Source organism: Nomascus leucogenys, chromosome 18 (assembly GCF_006542625.1).
Source record: "Nomascus leucogenys isolate Asia chromosome 18, Asia_NLE_v1, whole genome shotgun sequence".
Lineage (NCBI taxonomy): Eukaryota > Metazoa > Chordata > Mammalia > Primates > Hylobatidae > Nomascus > Nomascus leucogenys.
Window position 1 is genome coordinate 13,178,685 of NC_044398.1, and position 23,446 is coordinate 13,202,130.

Here is a 23,446-nt window from a genome sequence, read left to right on the forward strand (position 1 = left end):
CTACCCCCCACCAAATTGTCCATAAAAATCCTAACCTCTGAGCCTTTGGAGAGACTGATTTGAGTAATACTGTTACGTCCTGCGTGGCCAGCCTCATGTTGATTAAACTCTTTCTCTACTGCAATAGCATGTTCTCTAGTTTTGTCTTTGCTATGGGCAAGAAGAACTCATAGGGTGATTACATCTGTGCAGACATACCCCTGGTGTCTCTACCTCTTTTTGTTGTTGTTGTTGTTGAGACAGGGTCTTACTCTGTCTCCCAGGCTGGAGTGCAGTGGTGTGATCTCACACCACTCTACAACCTCTGCCTCCTGGGTTCAAGCAATTCTCCTGCCTCAGCCTTCCAAGTAGCTAGGATTACAGGCACCCGCCACTGCATCTGGCTAATTTTTGTATTTTTAGTAGAGATGGGGGTTTCACTATGTTGATCAGGCTGGTCTTGAACTCCTGACCTCAGGTGGTCCACTGAAGTGGGAGCGCTGGGATTACAGGATTGAGCCACCTTGCCTAGCCTCTCTACCTCTTCTTACAATTATACCACTTCTGTCAGATTAGGGCCCACCCTTATGACCTTCCTTAAACTTAATTATCTCCGTAAACACTGGTCAAAGGCCAGAGAAACAAAAAAGTATGACACATCAGAAAACCAAAAGTATTTTCTTTTTTTTTTTTTTTTTTTCTGAGATGGAGTCTAGCTCTGTCACCCAGGCTGGAGTGCAATGGCATAATCTCAGCTCACTACAACCTCCACCTCCCGGATTCCAGTGATTCTCCCACCTCAGCCTCCCCAGTAGCTGGGATTACAGGCGCCCACCACCATACCTGGCTAATTTTTGTATTTTTAGTAGAGATGGGGTTTCGCCGTGTTGGCCAGGCTGGTCTCGAACTCCTGACCTCAGGTGATCTGCCCGCCTTGGCATCCCAGACTGCTGGGATTACAGGCATGAGCCACTGCACCCGGCCAAAAACCAAAAGTATTTTCTAGATAATACCAGAGAGGTCAACAGAGAACCTTGGAAGGCCTTGGAAGTCATGACAGAATTGGGACTTTGTCTCAGGGCAACAGGAAGCCAGTGGAACTCTGTAGGCAGAGACTGATAGAACCATATCTACATTGATCACCTTGGCTTTAGTGTGGACAGTGGAGTGAAAAATAGTAACGTTGGAAATAGAATGACAAGTTAGGAGGTATTTATAATAAAATAGGTAGGATGGGAATAGAGAGAAGTATACAGAATAGAGAAATCTTCAGAACCTGTAGTTGGCAGGACTTGCTAATGGACTGGAAGATAAGGAATAAACTGAGGATGATGCTTAGGTTTCTGAGTTGAGCCAGTGGTTGGGCAGTTAGTGACATGCCCTGAGATAGGAAACAAAAAAGCAGATGGTCAGGGGGAGGGCCGGATGGTAAACTCAGTATTCAATACAGTACATTGAGTTGTAGATACATGAGTCATAAAAGTAAAGATGTTCATAGCCTTATCAGCTAGCTATTTTCATCCCTGTTTTAGAAATAAAAAGCAACAGGCCAGGTGCGGTGGCTCACACCTGTAATCTCAGCACTTTGGGAGGCCGAGGCAGGTGGATCACCTGAGGTCAGGAGTTTGAGACAAGCCTGGCCAACATGGTGAAAGCCTGTCTCTACTAAAAATACAAAAAAAATTAGCCAGGCTTGGTGGCGGGTGCCTGTAATCCCAGCTACTCCCAAGGCTGAGGCAGCAGAATCACTCAAACCTGGAAGGCGGAGGTTGCAGTGAGCTGAAATTGTGCCATTGCACTCCAGCCTGGGTGACAAAAGTGAAACTCCATCTCAAAAAATAAAATAAAATAAAATAAAAATAAAAAGCAACAACAGCTGACGTTTTGAGACATTAAGTGAAATGGGATCCATGCCCAGGTTCATTGGACTCTATGCTTTTTCAACTACAGTCCACAAAATCTTGCCCAAAACTCCGAGTCAGTCAGATATCTTACAGAATTCAGAATTTACTGATTTTAGAAAGATAATATAGTGCCTATACTCTATATTATAGAACAGGGACTGGGAAAGTATCTCACAATCAAACACGTTGATAAATCTTTAATGAATCATATGAATATTCATAAGTGGGTTAAAGAAGGACCAAAAATAGTCTTGTGACAGTTCAGGATGAGTGTGCCATTAAATGAGTATATAAAAATTTCACCAGCCTGAGCAACACAGTGAGACGCCATCTCTACAAAAAGTTTAAAAATTAGCTGGGAGTGGTGGTGCATGCCTATAGTCCCAGCTACTGGGGAGACTGAGGTGGGGGGATCACTTGAGCCTGGGAGATGGAGGCTGCAGTGAGCCATGATTGTGCCACTGTACACCAGCCTGGGCAACAGAGCAAGACCCTGTCTCAAAAAAAAAGAAAAAGAAAAAAAATCAGGCCAAATGCGGTGGCTCATACCTGTAATCCCAACACTTTAGGAGGCCAAGGGAGTGATCACTTGAGATCAGGAGTTTGAGACCAGTCTGGCCAACACGGTGAAACCCTGTCTGTACTAAAAATACAAAAGTTAGCTGGACGTGGTGGCACAGGACCTCTAGTCCCAGCTACTTGGGTGCCTAAACACGAGAATTGCTTGAACCTGGGAGGCGAAGATTGCAGTTAGCCCAGATCGCACCACTGTACTCCAGCTTTGTTCTGTCTCAAAAAAACAAAACAAAACAAAACAAAACAAAAAAACCTTGAGAGCAAGGTTCTGTCTCAAAAAAAAAAAAAAAGAATTTAGTTTTCAGGGTATATTGGATTTTGAAATTGTGGATAAATGATAAATGCGTACCTTCTAAGATAACACTGTATGATAGAAGTCAAAAAAATAGAGTTTCGAGAAAAAAGTGGTGTTAAATATTACTTTGAGATGAAGGACAAGAATTGAAGAAAAGTCTTCAAACTTGGTGATCAAGAGCTTAGTAGAGATATCTTCAGAAGCACCTCGTTTAACTGCATAAAGTAATGGGAACAGAAGTCAGCTTTTAAGGGGTTAAAGAGTAAGACAATCTTCATACCCAGTAAAATTGTTAAAATTAAAAAGACAAAGAATACAAACTACTGACAACCTTTTAAAGCAAGTGGCATTTTTATTCACTGCTGGTGGTAGTGTATTTTGAAAAACTGTTTGGCGATCTCTGCTAAAGCCAAACATATGCATAATCCTTGATGCAGCAATTCTAGCCTATATAAGTGTTTAGCAAAATGCATGCACATGAACTCAGGAAAACATGTACAGGAATGTTCACATCAGCTTTGTTTTGGAGTAGTGGTGGATATTCATTACACTGTAAATCAAATTAACTACAAACAAAAGGTACCATGCATGAACCACTGATGACAATTGGTCATGAACCAAGGATTATAATTTATTCAAATCTGTGCGGTAATATTCATAAGAAAGGGGGAAGAATGTAAGTCATTAATGAGAATGCACCTATCCAAAAATGAATTAGGCCAGGTGCAGTGGCTCACACCTGTAACCCCAGCACTTTGGGAGGCCAAGGCAGGCAGATCACTTGAGGCCAGGAGTTTGAGACCAGCCTGGCCAACATGGTGAAACCCCTTCTCTACTAAAAATCCAAAAATTAGCCAGGCATGGTGGCATGCACCTGTAATCCCAGCTACTAGGGAGGCTGAGGCAGGAGAATCACTTGAACCCAGGAGGTGGAGGTTGCAGTGAGCCGAGATCTCGCCACTGCACTCCAGCCTGGGTGACAGAGTGAGATTCTGTCTCAAAAAAACAAAAATAAAAATAAAAATAAAAATGGATCAATTATTTATACATTTACAAAGTAAACATCCTGTTAAAGCCAGCCAAGAATATTTGCTCCATGATGATGGAAGAAGTCTAGAGGTTTCTGCAAATTATTTCAATATTGTGACCAAAACTTTTCCAATTGGTCCATTTCTCTAATTACTTTGCTCCCTTCCCTGAAACCCTGAACTGGAAAAAAAAAAAAAAGCTTGTGATATATATGGCAATCATGCTGGGAAAGTCAGAGCCCTGCAGATTTTAGAAATGGCAAGGGAGAACTCAGTGTAGAATAACCTGTGTCTAGCCAAAGCTGAAGCCTGGCCAGGCTCCATGTATGTTGTGAAAATTCTTTGGCCACAGTCCTGATGTCCTAACATCTGAGGTTGCATCATTCTTCCCATAGTTGCTTCTGGACTGAATATCAACAGCGTATGATGAAAACATGTCAGGGTAGAGGTAAAAGGTATTTGTCATATTTTCTTTTTCTTTCTTTTTCTTCCTTCCTTCCACAGAAGAGTGGAGAAAATATTTTATTTTATTTTTATTTTTATTTTTTTGAGACAGAGTCTCGCTCTGTCGCCCAGGCTGGAGTGCAGTGGCGCGATCTCGGCTCACTGCAAGCTCCGCCTCCCAGGTTTGCGCCATTCTCCTGCCTCAGCCTCCCGAGTAGCTGGGACTACAGGTGCCCACCACCACGCCTAGCTAATTTTTTGTATTTTTAGTAGAGACGGGGTTTCACCATGTTAGCCAGGATGGTCTCGATCTCCTGACCTCGTGATCTGCCCACCTCGGCCTCCCAAAGTGCTGGGATTACAAGTGTGAGCCACTGTGCCCGGCCTGAAAATATTTTAAAGGACCACCTCAGAAATAAAGAATACAGTGAAAATGAAAGGTAGAAAATTCAATTCATGGTAAAATTCTTATTTTTCCTGTGCTGTTTGGCTTGACCCTTCCCTTTCCCGAAGCCCTCATATGGCTTCCCAGGATGTCAAACACATATATTCTGTGCTAGTATCATTTAGGAGGGACAGCAGCAGGCAGCATGGAACACAGGAGAAACAAAATAGATTAACAGTGGATTGAAGAATCTTGGCAACTGTGGAAAATACTTTTAAAAGGAGGCTGGAGGCAAATTTCTCTTAGAAAATTTAATAGCAGAGGCCTGGCACGGTAGCTCACACCTGTAATCCCAGCACTTTGGAAGGTCAAGGAAGGCAGATCACTTGAGGTCAGGAGTTTGAGACCAGCCTGGCCAACATGGTGAAACTCCACCTCTTCTAAAAATCCAAAAATTAGATGGGTGTGGGGGCAGGCGCCTGTAATCTCAGCTACTCAGGAGGCTGAGGCAGGAGAATCACTTGAACCTGGGAGGCAGAGTTTGCAGTGGGCCGAGATCACGCCATTGCACTCCGGCTTGGGGAACAGAGAGAGGCTCTGTCTCAAAAAAATAAAAAGAAAAGAAAAGAAAACTTAAGAGCAGTTGCTGAATTTATGCCTTATGATTTCAATCATTTCTAAGTGTCCTCTCACTGACATTTACTTAAGGCCATGATACTCTACCATCTTCTAATATCTCATGATTCTCTTGATCCTTTCCCAGTATGTGACCACTCTATTTGAAATAAAGTCCAGATTGACTAGCATTTTCCATCAAAGGGTCAGAGGAAAAGGTAGAACTGGAAGTTTGAGGTCTGTATAATTGGGGGTAGTGAATATAATGGGTGGAAAGGATTTGATTAGGATGTCTCAGTGTCCTGAAGTGCCTGGAAAGAAAATGTAGGTGAAACGGATTTCCCTTGTGTCCAACCCAGCATAGATCAACAGGTAAGTTCCATATATATATATATATTTCTTTTTGAGACAGAGTCTCGCTCTGTCACCAGGCTGGAGTGCGGTGGCACAATCTTGGCTCACTGCAATCTCTGCCTCCCGGGTTCAAGCGATTCTCCTGCCTCAGCCTCCTGAGAAGCTGGGACTACAGGCACGTGCCACCATGCCCAGCTAATTTCTGTATTTTTAGTAGAGACAGGGTTTCACCATGTTGGCCAGGATGGTCTTGATCTCTTGACCTTGTGATCCGCCTGCCTTGGCCTCCCAAAGTGCTGGGATTACAGGCGTGAACCACAGCGCCCAGCCGAAGTTATATTTTATAGATAGAAAAAAGGCAGCACTACTGGTGCACCAGAAGCTGAGTGGTCCAAGGACATTAGGATTCTGGAGCATTTGCTTCAGCTTCCTTATTTAAGAAACACTAACTTAGTACAAAGTCGATTGAATCATTGCCTTTCTGCATTTATTTGACTGCCTTTTCCCAAGTGTCAGCTTACTGAATAAAAAACCTACCCTGAAATTCTGCTTTCCTTGGACTCTCCTCTATTGAACTTGGTTGAATAGAATGCCTGACTCCTGCCTAACTTGGCTTTGTTCACCCTGGCTCAGGCTGAAGCAACTGGACAAGTTGGCTCAGAGTCCCAGGAGTTAGAGCCTGCTGACCTCACACTACCCTCCCCCTTCTCACATGGCCAGTTCCTGCCCAGTCTAGTTTGTGAATAGTTCTTGGAAAATACCCTGGAGGAGAATAGAGTCACTAACAATAGCAACTCTCTTTTTAGCCTGAACCTCTTAGTACTCTGGACTGTGAACCTAGGAAAACCAAAAATAACATATGTAATTGCAGTGGGTTACCCTCTATTTCTATTATTACCAACATCCAGTCATTCCGGTAGATATTTAGCTGCTTGTCGTGGAAAAATAACTAGGTTTATAACCACACAGAGCTAGATTCAAGACCTAGCTCAGCCATTTATTAATTTTATGACATTGGACAAGTCCCTAATTTGAGCCCGTTGGAATTGAAAGAGAGAATGTACATGTAAGTGCTTGGAAACATGCAAAGTATTATACGGTACAAAGTTAAACCATTAGTATTGGGAAATAGGGATAATTTGAAAGTTTCAGGAAACAGAATAATTTAATTGTTCAAAAAACACTTGGGTCGCCTGAAGCAAAATGGGGCTTACTAGTCAACACCAGTCTTAAAAATAAACAACTAAACTATACTGTAGTTAGTTTCTGTTTAAAGTTAAAGGCAGTCTTCCCTTTTGTTCATGAGGAAGTTGGAAATGGGGAAAGACTTATGAGATCCTTTCATATCAGGGAATGACGCAGAAGGATGATGGGCCCTCACACCTATTAAGTACAGGAAAGATGGCCATTGCTTACAAGCTAGCTCTGCTGGCAAACTGTTTTTTTTTTTTTTTCTCTCTGAAGTTAAGCCCTTGTTTTTGCCACTTAGAATTTTTATTTTATATATAATGAAAGGGGTTGGTTCTTCAGACTTAAGCATATTTTTATCCTATATCTCTCTTGTGCATATATAAAAAGGGAAACAGGCCAGGCACGGTGACTCATACCTGTAATCCCCAGCACATTGGGAGGCTGAGATGGGCAGATTGCTTGAGCTCAGGAGTTCAAGACCAGCCTAGGTAGCATGGCGAAAACCCGTCTTTACCAAAAAAGATACAAAAATTAGCCAGGAGTGATAGCACAAGCCTGTAGTCCCAGCTACTCGGAGGCTGAGATGGGAGGATCACTTGAGCCCAGGTGGTCGCGTTGTCAGTGAGCCAACATTGTGCCATAGCATTCCAGCCTGGGTGACAGAGCGAGACCCTGTTTAAAAGAAAAAGGCCAGGCGCAGTGGCTCACGCCTGTAATCCCAGCACTTTGGGAGGCCAAGGCAGGTGGATCATGAGTTCAAGAGATCGAGACCATCCTGGATAACATGGTGAAACCCCGTCTCTACTAAAAGTACAAAAAAAAAAAATTAGCCCGGCGTGGTGGAGGGCGCCTGTAGTCCCAGCTACTCGGGAGACTGAGGCAGAAGAATAGCGTGAACCCAGGAGGCGGAGCTTGCAGTGAGCCGAGATCACGCCACTGCACTCCAGCCTGGGAGACAGAGCAAGACACTGTCTCAAAAAAAAAAAAAAAAACATACTCCCCCAAGTCCAGATCCCTATGGTAGCTTCCTGCTCTAGTTCTTCTTTAACAGGCTCAGCTTCAAAGATAACCATCTACCTCATTGGTCTCATATCCCGATACAATGATCTCTAGCCCCTGGCTACCCTCTGCTGTCTCCAGAGAGCCCCCAGGTTGCTGCCCTCTATTGTCTTAGACATCATGTCCCTCTCTCTACCAGGTAGGGGGGCCACTGTTCTTTCTTGTAGTAGTGTTGGCTTTGCAGTAGCTTAAGAAAGAGCCTATCCTGCTGGATATCTTACTTACAGAATCTGAACTAGTTTGTAGAGCAGCTTCCCAATTCCAATGGTGAAATGTCCTAGAATCTTTTATGGTGGGATAGTGCCTAAAGTTCTTGTGAGTGGAGAAGCTGTTGCTGGTGCCTCTTGGGCTGCTCCTGCCCTTGTTCTTTTTGTAATTTATTTATTTACTTTTTAGAGAGTATCTGGCTCTGTCACCCAGGCTGAGTGCAGTGGCCCAATTATAGCTCACCACGGCCTCAAACTCCTGGGTTCAAGCAATCCTCCCATGTTGGCCTCCCAAAATGCTGGAATTGCAGGTGTGAGCCACCATGCTTAGCCCTTTTTAAAATTTCTAATGGTCTCATGGCTAACGACTGGCAGGAAGATAATTTTCAGATTTACTTATCTTCATTTGTCTTGCTGCTATCTTCACACATCCTCCTGTAATGGAGGATTCTCCAATTTAGAGTTCTATGTTCTGTACCTTCCCCTTGCTTCCTATCTTTCCATCTGGACCTCAGCACTGACCTGGGAAACTCTCTATCATCCCATTCATTTATGCAGCCTTGATTCTGTTATTATTATTATTTTCAGAGCCAGACCTATAGATGCAGCCTTTACTCTATAAGATTGAAAGGAGAGATCTCCCTACTGGCCCTTTTGCTGTTTTCACAACACTCCTGATAGTGATCTCTACTACTGTAGTCACCACACTCATTCTGCCTTCTGGGCATCCCTTGGCAGCCCCTGGCCACATGCTAGACATGCTCTCCAAGGATATGCATGAAGCACCCGCACAGCTAATTTAACACCCACTGAGGATGCGCTGGTGGTCCTGCTATGACCATCCTGGCTCCTTTTCCTCCTGGGCCCTTGCTGGCTGCTCCTGACATTGCTGTGCTACCTGTTCTGGGCATGTGGACTTGGTTGCAGCCAAGCACCCAGCAGTGCTCTGGGGCCTGCTGCTGCCCCTGCTACTCCCAACCCTGCTGTTGTCCCTGTTACTCTCTCTGTGACAGGCCCTTGTAGGTTTTGTGACTACAGAAGAGTGTTCTTGGGCGGCTTCACTGGGCAGTCTGCAAACATCATATGTGTGGCAGGTGCACTGGACTCCCTCTCCTACTGCATAATGGAGGTTCATCTTTTTCTCCTGCTCAGCAGAGAAGCTCAGAAAGCAGAAAGTGGGACCAGTACGGTCTGCTCCACTCTCTTCCCATAAATGAGCAAACCAAGGACTTATAACTGGACAGACTTTTGAGGTCATCAATCCAAGCTTCCATCTGATGCAGGAATCCCTCCCTCTAGCAGGCCTGTCAAATGGTCTGGCTAGTTTTGTTTGAACTATTCCAAAACTAGGGAGGGCACTATTATGGCACCCCCATGAACATCCTCACATACCTTTATTTTCTACCTCTGTGCTAGTATTTCTGTAGAGAAGGTTTCTACAGTGGGGATTGCTGAGTCAAGGATATGCACATTTTGCCTTTTGATACAGGGAACAGATTGTGCCTGGTTGCACACACATATGTTATAGTGATTTATAAAAAAAAAAAAAAATTCAGAGCATAATAGTCATGGGAAGACAGATTACAATTCACACAAATGAAAGACTTTCTAATAGTAAAAAAAAAAATCCAACATCAAATATACAAATGTTAGAATTTTAAAATGTATCCTACCACAGATTGGTCTGCCTTGATTTGAGTAGCTCAAGGAGAGACTGGATTATTATGATGGTAAACAGATGATTATAATAATTACAATATTGAGTATGAGATTAGAGCAGCTAATATCCAAGGAATGTCTGAAATTTAGCCTTGTGGCACATTCTGGAGAAGCATCAAGAACCTGTCCAATGTGGCAAATACCTCAGTACTGGCCCATTTAGGCTTGGGCTCTTTGACATGAAATGCATTTTCCTGGGGAGCCTTGGAGAGCACCAAAGGCTTTGGAGGACCAGCTTTTAGATGCTCTCTCAAAACACCCAGGCCCCATTTTTTTCTGAGTTGCGGAAGCCTTGCTGCTTGGCTCTTCTTGTCTCTCATTTAATAATAGGCATTTCCATTGTGTCTCTAGTTGGGATTGCCTAGGGATTAGTGCAACCCTCCACTGGTGGTCTCAGAAAATAAATGGCTTTTTCTGATAACTAAAGAAGTCTTCCATGTATCTGAAGGGATACAAAAATGGAAAACAAAGAACACCCTGTGGCCAGTTCAGGCATAGCTGCTGTTTCCCAAGTATCAAGGGAAGAAACCTGGATAGGTTTTGTTTGTTTGTTTGCTTGTTTTTTCCAAGACAGAGTCTTGCTGTGTCACCAGGCTGAAGTGCAGTGGCACGATCTTGGCTCACTGCAACCTCTGCCTCCCAAGTTCAAGTGATTCTCCTGCCTCAGCCTCCCAAGTAGCTGGGATTACAGGAGGGTGCCACCACACCCAGCTAATATTTGTATTCTTAGTAGAGACGGGATTTCACTGTGTTGGCCAGGCTGCTCTCCAACTCCTGACCTCGTGATCCACCCGCTTAGGCCTCCCAAAGTGCTGGGATTACAGGCGTGAGCCACCGTTCCTGGCCAAAACCCAGATAGTTTTAAAGTCTTTGTAGGTGCTATGGATTGAATGTGTCCCCCAAAAAGCAAATATTGGAAACTTAATCCCCAATGCAACAATGTTAATAGGTGGCATCTTTGAGAGGCAATTAGGCCATAATGGCTTCACCTTTATGAATGGACTTAGGCCAGTTATAAAAGAGCTTGAGGCTGCAAGTTTGATCTCTTGCTTTCTTGCATGCATGCTCTCTTGCCCTTATAGCTTCCCCCAAGGGATGCTGTAGCAACGTTTTAGGACGAACAGCTTGCATGCCAGATATGCAGTAACAGACTGAGACAGCAGAGTTTGCAGCAGACAAAGAGCTTAATGATCACAGTGCACAGGGCAAACAGATGGGAGGAGGCCCTCAAATCGATCTCCCCAAGGACTTCTGGGCTGGGGTTTTTAAGGGAATCATGGGGGATGAGGGGCTGGAAAATTGAAGTCATTAGTTATGGTAAAAGGAATGAAATAATCAGGACATGGCAACTGCATTATTTGGTGAGTCAACTTCTTCTCGGGTCCTTCAGACCAGCTGGTGTCAGTAGTTTCACTGGTATGCAGGACTTGGCAGAATATCTCAAAGAGGAAAACTTAATGTTTTATAATGTTCAAGTTGTTATCTATAGATCAGGGGTCCCCAACCCCCCATGCCACTAACTGGTAATGGTCCATGGCCTGTTAGGAACCAGGCCGCACAGCAGGATGTGAACAGTGGGCAAGCAAGAATTACCACCTGAACTCCGCCTCCTGTCAGATCAGTGGCAGCATTAGATTCTCATAGGAGCACAAACCCTGTTGTGAACTGCACATGATCTAGGTTGCTGAAGGGTCTAGGTTGCTGGCTCCTTATCTTATGAGAATCTAATGCCTGATGATCTGAGATGGGGCAGTTTCATCCCAAAACCACCCCGCAACCCTCGTCTGTGGAAAAATTGTCTTCCACTAAACCCATCTCTGATGTCAAAAAGGTTGGGAACTGCTGCTATAGAGCATTTAAGGGGACCTATAATCTTGTAACAGGGTCTATGTGATTCTGAGGCAATAGGCAGCAAATAACTATGAGGCAGCAGGTTAGGGAGAACAAGCTGACCCAATAATTCATGCTGAATGTGCTGCAAGCTTGGTTTATTTTTGGTTTTCCCCTTTCCTTCTTCCCTGATTAATTCATAAAGTTTATAAGCATAGTTTCAGTAAGAAGGCCCTCACCAGATGTGAGCCCCTCAACCTTTGACTATCCAGCCTCTAAGACTGTAAGAAATAAATCCCTGTTCTTTATAAATTACCTAGTCTCAGGTATTCTGTTATAGCAGCACAAAATAGACTAAGACAGTAGGTTTATAATATCTTCCCTTAATAGCCTGGCCAAGTCCAGCATGCTCTTCACAGCCTGTGACTGATTGACCAACAGCAGGACATCAAATGGCAGAGAATGGCACAGGTGGGTGCTATGCCCATCGTCACCATCTGGACATGGTTGTAAAATTCCATCCTTTCTCCTCTTTTGCTGATCCTGATGAAGTGGTTCTCACACGTCAGTGTGTTTGGCATGTACCTGAATATATCGTACTTTCCTTCCTTGTTGAGTAGTTGCTGAAGTTGCCCTCAGAGGTATTAAGCCCAGTGTGCAGCAGCCTCTGTGGACTGAGTAGTGCAATGACATGAATTCACTACTCATGGTTATTGTTTCTCTTTCTTTTTTTTTTTTTTTTTTTTTTGACATGGAGTTTTGCTCTTGTTGCCCAGGCTGGAGTGCAATGGCTCTATCTTGGCTCACTGCAACCTCCGCCTCCTGGGTTCAAGCAATTCTCCTGCCTTAGCCACCTGAGTAGCTGGGATTACAGGCATGCACCACCACGCCTAGCTAATTTTGTATTTTTAGTAGAGTTGGGGGTTTCATCATGTTGGTCAGGCTGGTCTCGAACTCCCCACCTCAGGTGATCTGCCCATCTCAGCCTCCCAAAGTGCTGGGATTACAGGTGTGAGCCACCATGCCTGGCCATGATTATTGTTTTTCAAGAAAATTCTGCCTCTGAATTCCACTCTCTTAAGGAGTCTGCAGTAGTTTTCTATGCCACATAACAAACTTAGCGGCTTAAGACAACACACGTGTATTACCTCATAATTGTTGTGGGTCAGGAGTCTGGGCATGTCTTTGACAGGTCTTCTACTCCAGATCTCACAAGGCTGCAATCAAGGCATAGGCCAGGGCTAGGGCTCACCTGAAGCCTGGGGTGAAGATTGGGGGCCCCTGCTCTGTAGAAAACAACTTGAACATTATGAAACATTAAATTTTCCTCTTTCAGATATTCTGTCAAGTCCTGCATACCAGTGAAACTACTGACACCAGCTGGTCTGAAGGACCCCACAAGCTCACATGGCTTTTGAAACAATTCATTTCTTTGAAGCTGTAGAATTCACAGTGGCTTCCTTCCTCAAAGCTGATAAGGGAGCATCCTCTCTTCAGGAAAGTTCTAGCCCCTCTTTTAAGATATTTTAACTGATTAAGTTAGGCCCACCCAAGAGAATCTCTCCTCTGATTAAATTAAAATCAACCAACTGGAACCTTAATTACATCTGCACATTCCCTTCATCTTTGCCATATAATGTGGCCTAATCCTAGAAGTGATATGCCAACATATTCCCAGGTTCTGGACACACTCAAGAGAAGGGGGTTTACAGTGCATGCATTCCAGGGTAAGAAATCTTGGTGGCCATTTTAGAATTCAGCCTACCATAGGCCTAGAAATGGTAGTCCTATGGAGAGGAGAGATGGTGACTGCTTGTCTCCTCTGGAGCCTCTGCTGTGGCAGCCATTGTGGTCTGTCATATACTCTTTTATTCTTATCCCCCAGCAGCTGGCCCCTCAGGGCAAAACCTCCATCCTCCTCTCCAAAATACAACCTCCACCTCCCTACCCTCCACGCTCAGACAGGCTCACTCTGCCAGGTGTGGTGAGGGCAGGAGTGTGTACTAAAGCCATTATTTAGAGAGGTTCTGAGAGAGCATGGGGTTTGCACTCTTCCTCAGAGTAACTACCTAATCAAAGAAGGCGCTTGCTTATGTATTTGCAAATGGGCCATTGTGTATTATCCTGTTAACTTCCGTCAGCTGAAGAATAATGAGGTTCATAAGACTGGAAAGATTTCTTTCATTCCTTTTTTTTTTTTTTTTTGAGACGAAGCTTGCTCCATCACCCAGGTTGGAGTGCGACGGCATGATCTTGGCTCACTGCTACCTCCGCCTTCTGGGTTCAAGAGATTCTCCTGCCTTGGCCTCCAGCATAGCTGGGATTACAGGCACGCACCACCACGCCTGGCTAATTTTTGTATTTTTAGTAGAGATGGGGTTTCACCATGTTGTCCAGGCTGGTCTTGAACTCCTGACCTCAGGTGATCCAGCCACCTCAGCCTGCCAAAGTGCTGGGATTACAGGCATGAGCCACTGCGCCTGGCCGGAAAGATTTATTTCTCATAAATGGTTGCAGCCTGGAGAGTGGCCATTCCAACAGACTGGGAAACATAGTCTCTGAATAGAAGTCAGAAAGAGGCACTTCAAGGGAGGGGCAAAAGGAATAAGAATTTATGCTGAAATGAGTGGTCAAATATACATATTTAATAGCTACAGGAGGAGTCATAAATATTTATGAAAGGGGAAACATGCACAAGGGCAACTGAGCTTCATGCCTCTTCATGGAAGCCTGGAGGCATGGGTGGAGTTTTCTGCCCTCTGATGTCAAAAGGTGAAGCAGAGGACACTAAGGTACTCAGTGCACATCCTTTGTAGACTGGCCAGAACCACTCCAAGGTCAGTGGTCTATTATCAGGAAGGAATGCTGGTCAGTTGTTGTGTCTGGTTGCTGTGTTGAAACCACAAAAAGGAGTGGAGTGAGTTTTTCTGTTTAACCCCTAGGGAAGAAAGCCTAATGGTGATTAGCAAGGGAGAGCGTATAATGAGGCATTTGTGTCCAGCCTCTCATCCCATCAAGGCCAGGAACTCAGTTTTTTTGTGTGTGGTTTTTTTGAGACAGAGTCTCACTCTGTCACCCAGGCTGGAGTGCAATGGCATGGTCTCAGCTCACTGCAACCTCCACCTCCCGGGTTCAAGCGATTCTCCTGCCTCAGCCTCCTGAATAGCTGGGACTACAGGCATGTACCACCACACCTGGCTAATTTTTGTATTTTTAGTAGAGATGGGGGTTTCGCTATGTTGGCCAGGCTGGTCTCAAACTCCTGACCTCATGATCTGCCCACCTCGGCCTCCCAAAGTGCTGGGATTACAGGCGTGAGCCACACTCCCACCTGGCCGGAACTCAGTTTTTAAGGTTTCCGTGGGGTCTCCTTGGCCAAGAGGGAGTCTGATCAGCTGGTTGGGGGGGTCTCAGGATTTTATTTTTCTCACCTCTTTTTTCATCACACCTCAGGCCTCTAAACTGTCTCTGAGAGGTAGGTGGTGATGTCAATGCTAACAATAGGATATGGCCAAACTTCAGGTCTAGGATAACATTTGGTTCATGCTACTGCTCAGTGTCTGGTTTTTAGGTCTCCACTGAAAGAATCAAGATGTAGTCAGTGAATTCTGGACATACAGGTCTCCCACAAACTGTCATTCACTTGGTGGGATGCGGTGGCTCACGCCTGTAATCCCAGCACTTTGGGAGGCTGAGGCGGGCGGATCACGAGGTTAAGAGATAGAGACCATCCTGGCTAACACAGTGAAACCCCACCTCTACTAAAAATACAAACAATTAGCCAGGTGTGGTGGTAGGCGCCTGTGGTCCCAGCTACTCGGGAGGCTGAGGCAGGAGAATGGTGTGAACCAGGGAGGCGGAGCTTGCAGTGAGCCGAGATCGCGCCACTGCACTCCAGCCTGGGCGACAGAGCAAGACTCCGTCTCAAAAAAAAAACACCTGTCATTCCTCTCCCCGAGTCTCCTCAGTACTAACCCTACCTCCACCAGACCTGAGGCCCAGCTCAAATGGCACTGCCTCCATGGTCTTCTGTGGCCCAACATCTAAAAGAAACCTCTGCTCCTTTGGTACTACCTTTACTTGCTTTCGACATTACTTTTTGCCTTATTTGTAATTTCATACCTCAAATGGGCACACAGCATTACCCACAAAATAAACGGTTTCTCTCTTAGGTTGACTTTCCCACTCTGAGGCTCTCTTTTGTCAAGTTTAGTGTAAAGCTGCCTCTTACGTATTTTAAGTTTGGCCTAAGGTTTCTCCATACCTAGTGAACTGTAACCTCACTGGATGTATAAACAAACTGTAACCCACTCTTGTAACAGGAGCTGAGTCTCAGCCAATCACAGCAGCCATTCACAGGTGGCCAACTGTTCAAACTGTGTTCAAGTAAGTAAGGTAAACACCCGAACTTTAACCAATCCACCTGTTTCTGTACCTCCCTCCTATTTTCCGTACATCACTTTCCTTTTTCTGTCCATAAATTTTCTCCCACCACACAGCAGTAGTAGAGTCTCTCTGAATTTATTCTGGATCGGGGGTCTGCCTGATTCAATAATCATTCTTTGCTCAATTAAATTCTGTTTTAATTTTTCTTAAGTTTTTCTTTTGCCAGGCGCGGTGGCTCACGCCTGTAATCTCAGCACTTTGGGAGGCCAAGGCGGGCGGATCACGAGGTCTGGAGATTGAGACCATCTTGGCTGACACGGTGAAACTCCGTCTCTACTAAAAATACAAAAAATTAGCCGGGCGTGGTGGCGGGCGCCTGTGGTCCCAGCTACTCGGGAGGCTGAGGCAGGAGAATGGCGTGAACCCGGGAGGCGGAGCTTGCAGTGAGCTGAGATCGCGCCACTGCACTCCAGCCTGGGCGGCAGAGCGAGACTCCGTCTCAAAAAAAAAAAAAAGGGAAAAAAAAGTTTTTCTTTTAACATTTTTATATAAACTCTATCCCCTCTGTTCTCAGTTAATAATTTTACTTCATGCTTCATTTTTTTCTTTCTTCTTTTTTTTTTTAAATTATACTTTAAGTTCTAGGGTACATGTGCACAACCTGCAGGTTTGATACATAGCTATACTTGTGCCATGTTGGTTTGCTGCACCCGCTTCATTTTTTTTAAACCAGTAATTGGGCCGGGTGCGGTGGCTCATGCCTGTAATGCCAGCACTTTGGGAGGCTGAGGTGGGTGGATCACCTGAAGTCAGGAGTGCGAGACCAGCCTGGCCAACATGGGAAACACTGTCTCTACTAAAAATACAAAAAATTGGCTGGTCACAGTGGCTCATGCCTGTAATCGTAGCACTTTGGGAGGCCGAGGTGGGTGGATCACCTGAAGTCAAGAGTTCAAGACCAGCCTGGCCAACATGGTGAAACCCCGTCTCTACTAAAAATACAAAAAAAAAAAATTAGCCATGCATGGTGGCACACACCTGTAATCCCAACTACTGGGGAGGCTGAGGCAGGAGAATCACTCCTGGGAGGCAGAGGTTGCAATGAGCCGAGATTGGGCCACTGCACTCCAGCCTGGGCAACAAGAGCAAAAGTCCATCTAAAAAAAAAAAAAGCAAGCAGTAATGGGCTTCAAATCCTCACATTTTCTCCATAAGTAAACTACACAATTACTTTTATATGCCCACCTTTTCTTTTTCCTACTTGTTAAAATGGAGCAAGAATCCTTCCTTCCCATGGCCAGTTTCTGTATTTGGGCTCTGAATTCCATTCCTCCTTCATCTTCTCAAGGAACTTCATTGATACAGTCATCCTATCTACATCACCTGTTGTCTTTCTATTGTATATTTTTATGTATGTCACTTTGATTCTTTCCACCACTGTCCCATTTTTATTCTCTATGGAATGTCTTGGATTTCCTTACTTCACTGGCTCTGCCTTCCTCTTCTACCATATGTCTAATTGCCGGCTCCTCAGCAGCAGTTCTAGGTCTGCTGCTCTTTTCTGCAGCATAAAATGAAATGTGGCCGGGCACTGTGGCTCACGCCTGTAATCCCAGCACTTTGGGAGGCCAACGCGGGCGGATCACCTGACGTCAGGAGTTTGAGACCAGCCTGGCCAACATAGTGAAACCCCGTCTCTACTAAAAATACATATACACAAAAAAACTAGCTAGGTGTGGTGGCACGCACCTGTAGTCCCAGCTACTCAGGCAGGCTGAGGCAGGAGAAGTGCCTGAACCTGGGAGGGAGAGGTTGCAGTGAGCCAAGATCCTAACATTGCACTCCAGCCTGGGCAACAGAGGGAGACTCTGTCTCAAAAAAAAAAAAAAAAGAAAAAGAAAAAGAAAGAAAAAAAAAAAAAGAAAAAGAAAGAAAAAAGAAAAAAGAAAAAAAAAAGAAAAGAAAATTAAATGTTCTCCCTATTAAAATTAATGTATTTACCTAGACCAAACTTGTCCAACCCACAGCCCACAGGCCTCATGCAGCCCAAGACGGCTTTGAATGTGGCCCAATACAAATTTGTAAACTTTCTTAAAACATTATGAGGTATGTATAATTTTTTTGTTTTTTGCTCATCAGCTATCATTAGTGTACTTTAAGTGTGGCCCAAGACCTTTCAATGTGGCCCAGGGAAGCCAAAAGATTGGACACCCCTGACCCAGACCTTTCCTGAGCTTCAGTCTTTTTTTGTTTTGTTTTGTTTTTTTGTTTTTGTTTGAGACAGAGTCTTGCTCTGTCACCCAGGCTGGAGTGCAGTGGCGTGATCTCGGCTCACTGCAACCTCTGCCTCCCAGGTTCAAGCAATTCTCCTGCCTCAGCATCCTGAGTAGCTGGGATTACAGGCGTCCGCTACCACGCCCAGTGAATTTTTTTGTATTTTTAGTAGAGACGGGGTTTCACCATGTTGGTCAGGCTGGTCTCGAACCCCTGACCTCGTGATCCACCTGCCTCGGCCTCCCAAAGTGCTGGGATTATAGGCGTGAGCCACCGCGCCCAGCCTCTTCAGTCTTGTGTATCTACCTGCCTACCTCACATATCCACTTGGATGTGTGAAAATAATTAATATGGAGGCTATTAGGCTGAGGTGGCTCCAGAGTCTTGGGTCTTGGACTCCTACTTAAGCAAACTAAAACCCAATTCAATGTAAACAGTAAGACAAAATTACTGGGTGCAGTGGCTCACGCCTATAATCCCAGCACTTTGGGAGGCTGAGGAAGGTGGATCACCTAAGGTTAGGAGTTCGAGACCAGATTGGCCAACATGGCAAAACCTTGTCTCAACTAAAAATACAGAAGTTAGCTGGGTGTGGTGGCGGGTGCCTGTAAACCCAGCTACTGGGGAGGCTGAGGCAGGAGATTGCTTGAACCAGGAGGCGGAAGTTGCAGTGAGCTGAGGTCGTGCCATTGCACTCCAGCCTGGGCAACAAGAGCAAAACTCTGTCTCAAAAAAAAAAAAAAAAAAAAAATCCAGCAAGACAAAACTTAACCAGTTAGAAATCACCAACCAGCCAAGCACAATGGCTCACGCCTGTAATCCCAGCATTTTTGGAGGCCGAGGTGGGTGGATCACGAGGTCGGGAGTTCGAGACCAGCCTGACCAACATGGTGAAACCCCATCTCTACTAAAAATACAAATATTAGCTGGGCGTGGTGGTGTGCACCTGTAATCCCAGCTACTCAGGAAGCTGAGGCAGGAGAATTGCTTAAACCCGGGAGGCAGAGGTTGCAGTGAGCCAACATGGCACTACTGCACTCCAGCCTGGGCGACAGAGCGAGATTCTGTCTCAGAAAAAAAAAAAAACCACCACCAACCAACCTCTCACTAGGGACTCTGCACTAGACCATACCCAAATAGGGCAAATGCTTAGCTATAGCCAATCAAGTAATTACTTCCACATTCAGCGAATAAACGTTCACTGCCTCTGCTGCTGTGGGCAGCTCTCTGAAATTTTGAGTGCTTCCTGATTCACAAGTCATTCTTTGCTCCAGTAAACTCTTCTACATTTAATTCGTCGAAAGTTTCCCTATTAACAGATGTTGGCTGGGCACAGTGGCTCACACCTGTAATCCCAGCACTTTGAGAGGCTGAAGAGGGTGGATCACCTGAGGCCAGGAGTTTGAAACCAGTCTGGCCAACATGGTGAAACCCTGTCTCTACTAAAAATACAAAAATTAGCTGGGCAAGGTCACTCGGGAAGCTGAGGCAGGAGAATCCCTTGAACCTGGGAAGTAGAGATTGCAGTGAGATGAGATCACACCACTTCACTGCAACCTGGGCAACAGAGGAAGACTCCATCTCAAAAACAAACAAACAAAAACAGATGTTAAATCTTTCATTTGTATGTGCCAGATATTTTGTATTACTCTTTCCAGATCCGGTCTCTACCTCTTACTACCCTGCTCCCTGCCCTTGGAGGCTGATTTTTATGAATTACATCAATGGGCTCCCTTGTCTTCTGGCTTCTGGTTGGGTTTGGACAATGGAAGTCAGAGGAAGAGGAAATAAGGTGATTTCCCTGGATCCTCCCTGCAAGGTCACCTCAGGATAGAGTGTCCTTGATTGAAGGTCAGTGCTTCTCCAAACTATATTCTACATTTTTCTCCTCATTTCAGATTTCCCTCTTATTCATTTCTCTTTCTTTTTTTTTTTTTTTTTTTTTGAGACAGAGTCTTGCTCTATCTCCCAGGATGGAGTGCAGTGGTGCGGCCTCAGCTCACTGCAAGCTCCGCCTCCCAGGTTCAAGTTATTGTCGTGCCTCAACCTCCAGAGTAGCTGGGACTATAGGCATGTGCCACCAGGCCTGGCTAATTTTTGTATTTTGGATAGAGATGAGGTTTTGCCATGTTGGCCAGGCTGGTCTTGAACTCCTGGCCTCCACTGATCCACCCACCTCCGCCTCCACCTCCCAAAGTGCTGGGATTACAGGTGTGAGACACTGCACCCGGCCCCTCCTATTTCTTTCTTTATAGCCTAGGAGTTATTGCTTTTCTCATGTAAATACCTAAACTCTGGCCACACCTTTGTAAAATAGTCCCTGTATTAAACCCTTCTGGGATTATTTTGAGTACGTCATTGATTTGCTTTAGATACAATGCCTCTGGTAGTCTGAATAATGGTCCCAAAGATATCCAGGTCCTAATCTGTGGAAGCTGAGAATGTTACCTTATATGGCAAACGGACTTTGTAGACATGATTAAGTTAACCTTGAGATAGGAAGACTATCCTTAATTATTTGGTGGACCCAATGTATTCACAGGGTCCTTACTAGAGGGAGGCAGAAGGATTTTAAGAGGAAATGACATGACAAAAGCAGAAAGAGCTTTGAAGATGCAGTGCTGCTGGCTTTGAAGATGGAAGAAGGGGCTGAGTCAAAGGAATGCAAAGAATGTAGCTCCAGAGACTGGAAAAGAAGGGGGCAAGGCCTTGCTGTATACCTTTGTTTTGGCACTATGAAATTATTTTGGACTTCTAGCCTCCAGAACTGCTAGCCTCCAAATTTCTGTTGTTTTAATCCACTAAATGTGTAGTAACTTCTTACAGCAGCCATAGGAAATTAATACAGTGACCAAGATAGAACTTTTCATTTTCCATACAAATTAGCTCCTTCCTATTGTTACGGGGGGCGGGGAGGGGAGGGGATCTTTGTTCTTAGAGCTCCCAAGATAGTGGTGGGCCACTTCCAAGATGGCGGCAAGCCTCTTGTTCTCTGACCTGGGGTTCTTGGCCTCACGGATTCCAAGGAATGGAACCTTGGGCCATGCGGTGAGTGTTATAGCTCTATTAGAAGCCGTGGGTCACAGAAGAGAACCGTGGAACCCAGCAACTAGTGTTCAGCTCCATTAGGACGAACCCTGGGCCCTTAGCCATGCAGGAACAATGGCGAGTGTCTAGCCCGATTGGGAGCGGCAATGGGCGCCTTGCTGGATCAGGAGCACAGTGGACACCCTGCTGGATCCAGAGGGGTGGAAGTCAGCGGTGGGTCTGTGATGGCAGCAAACAGCGGTGGTGAACAGTGAGTGAAAGCTGAGCTCGAGCTACAACAAACATGGACCAGAAGAGTGTGCAGTTGCAAGATTTAATAGAGTGAAAACAGAGCTCCCATACAATGGGAGGGGACCCAAAGGGGGTTGCCACTCCCTGCTCGAATGCCTGGGTTTATATCCCGATCATTGTCCCTGCCCCGTCCTCTCAGGCAATATATGATTTGACTATTTCTTTACCTCCTGCTTCTAGCCTAATTTGTATTTTAGTGAGCCCTCTTTACTACCTGATTAGTCAGGTGTGAGCTGAGTTAGAAGCCCTGTGTTTAAAGGTGGGTATGGTCACCTTCCCCAGCTAGGCTTAGGAATTCTTAGTTGGCCTAGGAAATCCAGCTAGTCCTGTCTCTCACTATCTTGTCCACTTGGTTGTTTACTTTTTTAATTTATTTTTTTATTTTTGGAGACAGAGTCTCTCTGTGTCACCCAGGCTGGAATGCAGTGGTGTGATTGGTCTCAGCTCACTGCAACCTCTGCCTCCCAGGTTCAAGCAATTCTCGTGCCTCAGTCTCCCCAGTAGCTAGGATTACAGGCACGCGCCACCACACTTGGCTAAGTTTTAGTGCTTTTAGTAGAGACGAAGTTTCATCATGTTGGCCAGGCTGGTCTCGAACTCCTGGCCTCAAGTGATCTGCTCTCCTCGACCTCCCAACGTGCTGGGATTACAGGGGTGAGCCAGTGCGCCAGGCCACTTGGTTGTTTAAATACGAGATTTGATTCTTCCATTTTCTGTATGCTTTACTGCCATTCCATCACCAACTGCTCTCAACTTGATGCCCAAAAATATATCTTGAATATATCTACTTCTCTTCCAAAGTTTCTGGCACATGGTAGAAACACAAAAACTGTGTAATGAGTGGATGCATGACCCAATTTTCCCTACTTCCATTCCAGTCTAAGCTCCCATAATTAGTCAATCAACTAGCTTGTCTTGGTTCTTTTTCCTTAGGCCTTCCACAATCTATTCTTCACATTACAGGGAAATTAATCTTTTCAAAACTGTAAATTAAAGCAGATTATTCTCTAGCTTAATATCCTTATTTCCCAATGCAGTTTGAGTAAAATTCACATGTTTCATTGTGCACTACAAGGACACCTATGTTTTGGAAGTTTCCTATCTCTCTGGTATCTTCTTTTGCATCTCTCTGAAATGCTGCAGCTTCCCCCACCCTACCTCCCCGCCTTTAGAGTTGAGGCGTAAGACATTTCCTTTGTCGAGAAGGATCTTTGTTTAACTGGCATTTTAAGGTTTAAAGATTATGCCCTTAGCCAGGTGTGGTAGCTCATGCCTATAATCCCATCAGTTTGTGAGGTCCAGGAGGGCGGATCACTGAGCTCACTTGAGCTTAGGAGTTCAAGATCAGCATAGGCAACATGGCGAAACCCCATCTCTACAAAAAATACAAAAATTAACCTGGCCTGAGCACTTGTAGTTCCTAGCTACTTAAGAGGCTGAGGTGGGAGGATCGCCTGGGGCAGGGGGCGGGCAGAGGGAGATTGCAGTGAGTGGAGATTGCGTCAGCAAGACCCTTTCTCAAAAAAAAAAAAAATCACGCACCCCGTGAGAGGCTTTCCTTTACCACCCAACTCCACCTTGGTTACTCTATCACAGCTCCCTATGTGTTCCCTTTCCAGCATAAATCACAACTATTTGTCAGTGAATTCCATGACAGAACGAACCTAGCTTTGATTTGGCACATAATTGTTAAATGAATCCAGTATTACATTTGGCTAGACCAAAATTATTTCCCTATCAGTTTGTCCCTATCAGTATCAGAGCCCTAAATCATTCGAGTGTGCTGACCTCTGGGGGGTTAGTCCAGTGCATGGTCTAGAATTGCTCAAATCGGCCTTTTGAAAAAAATGAATCATGTACAA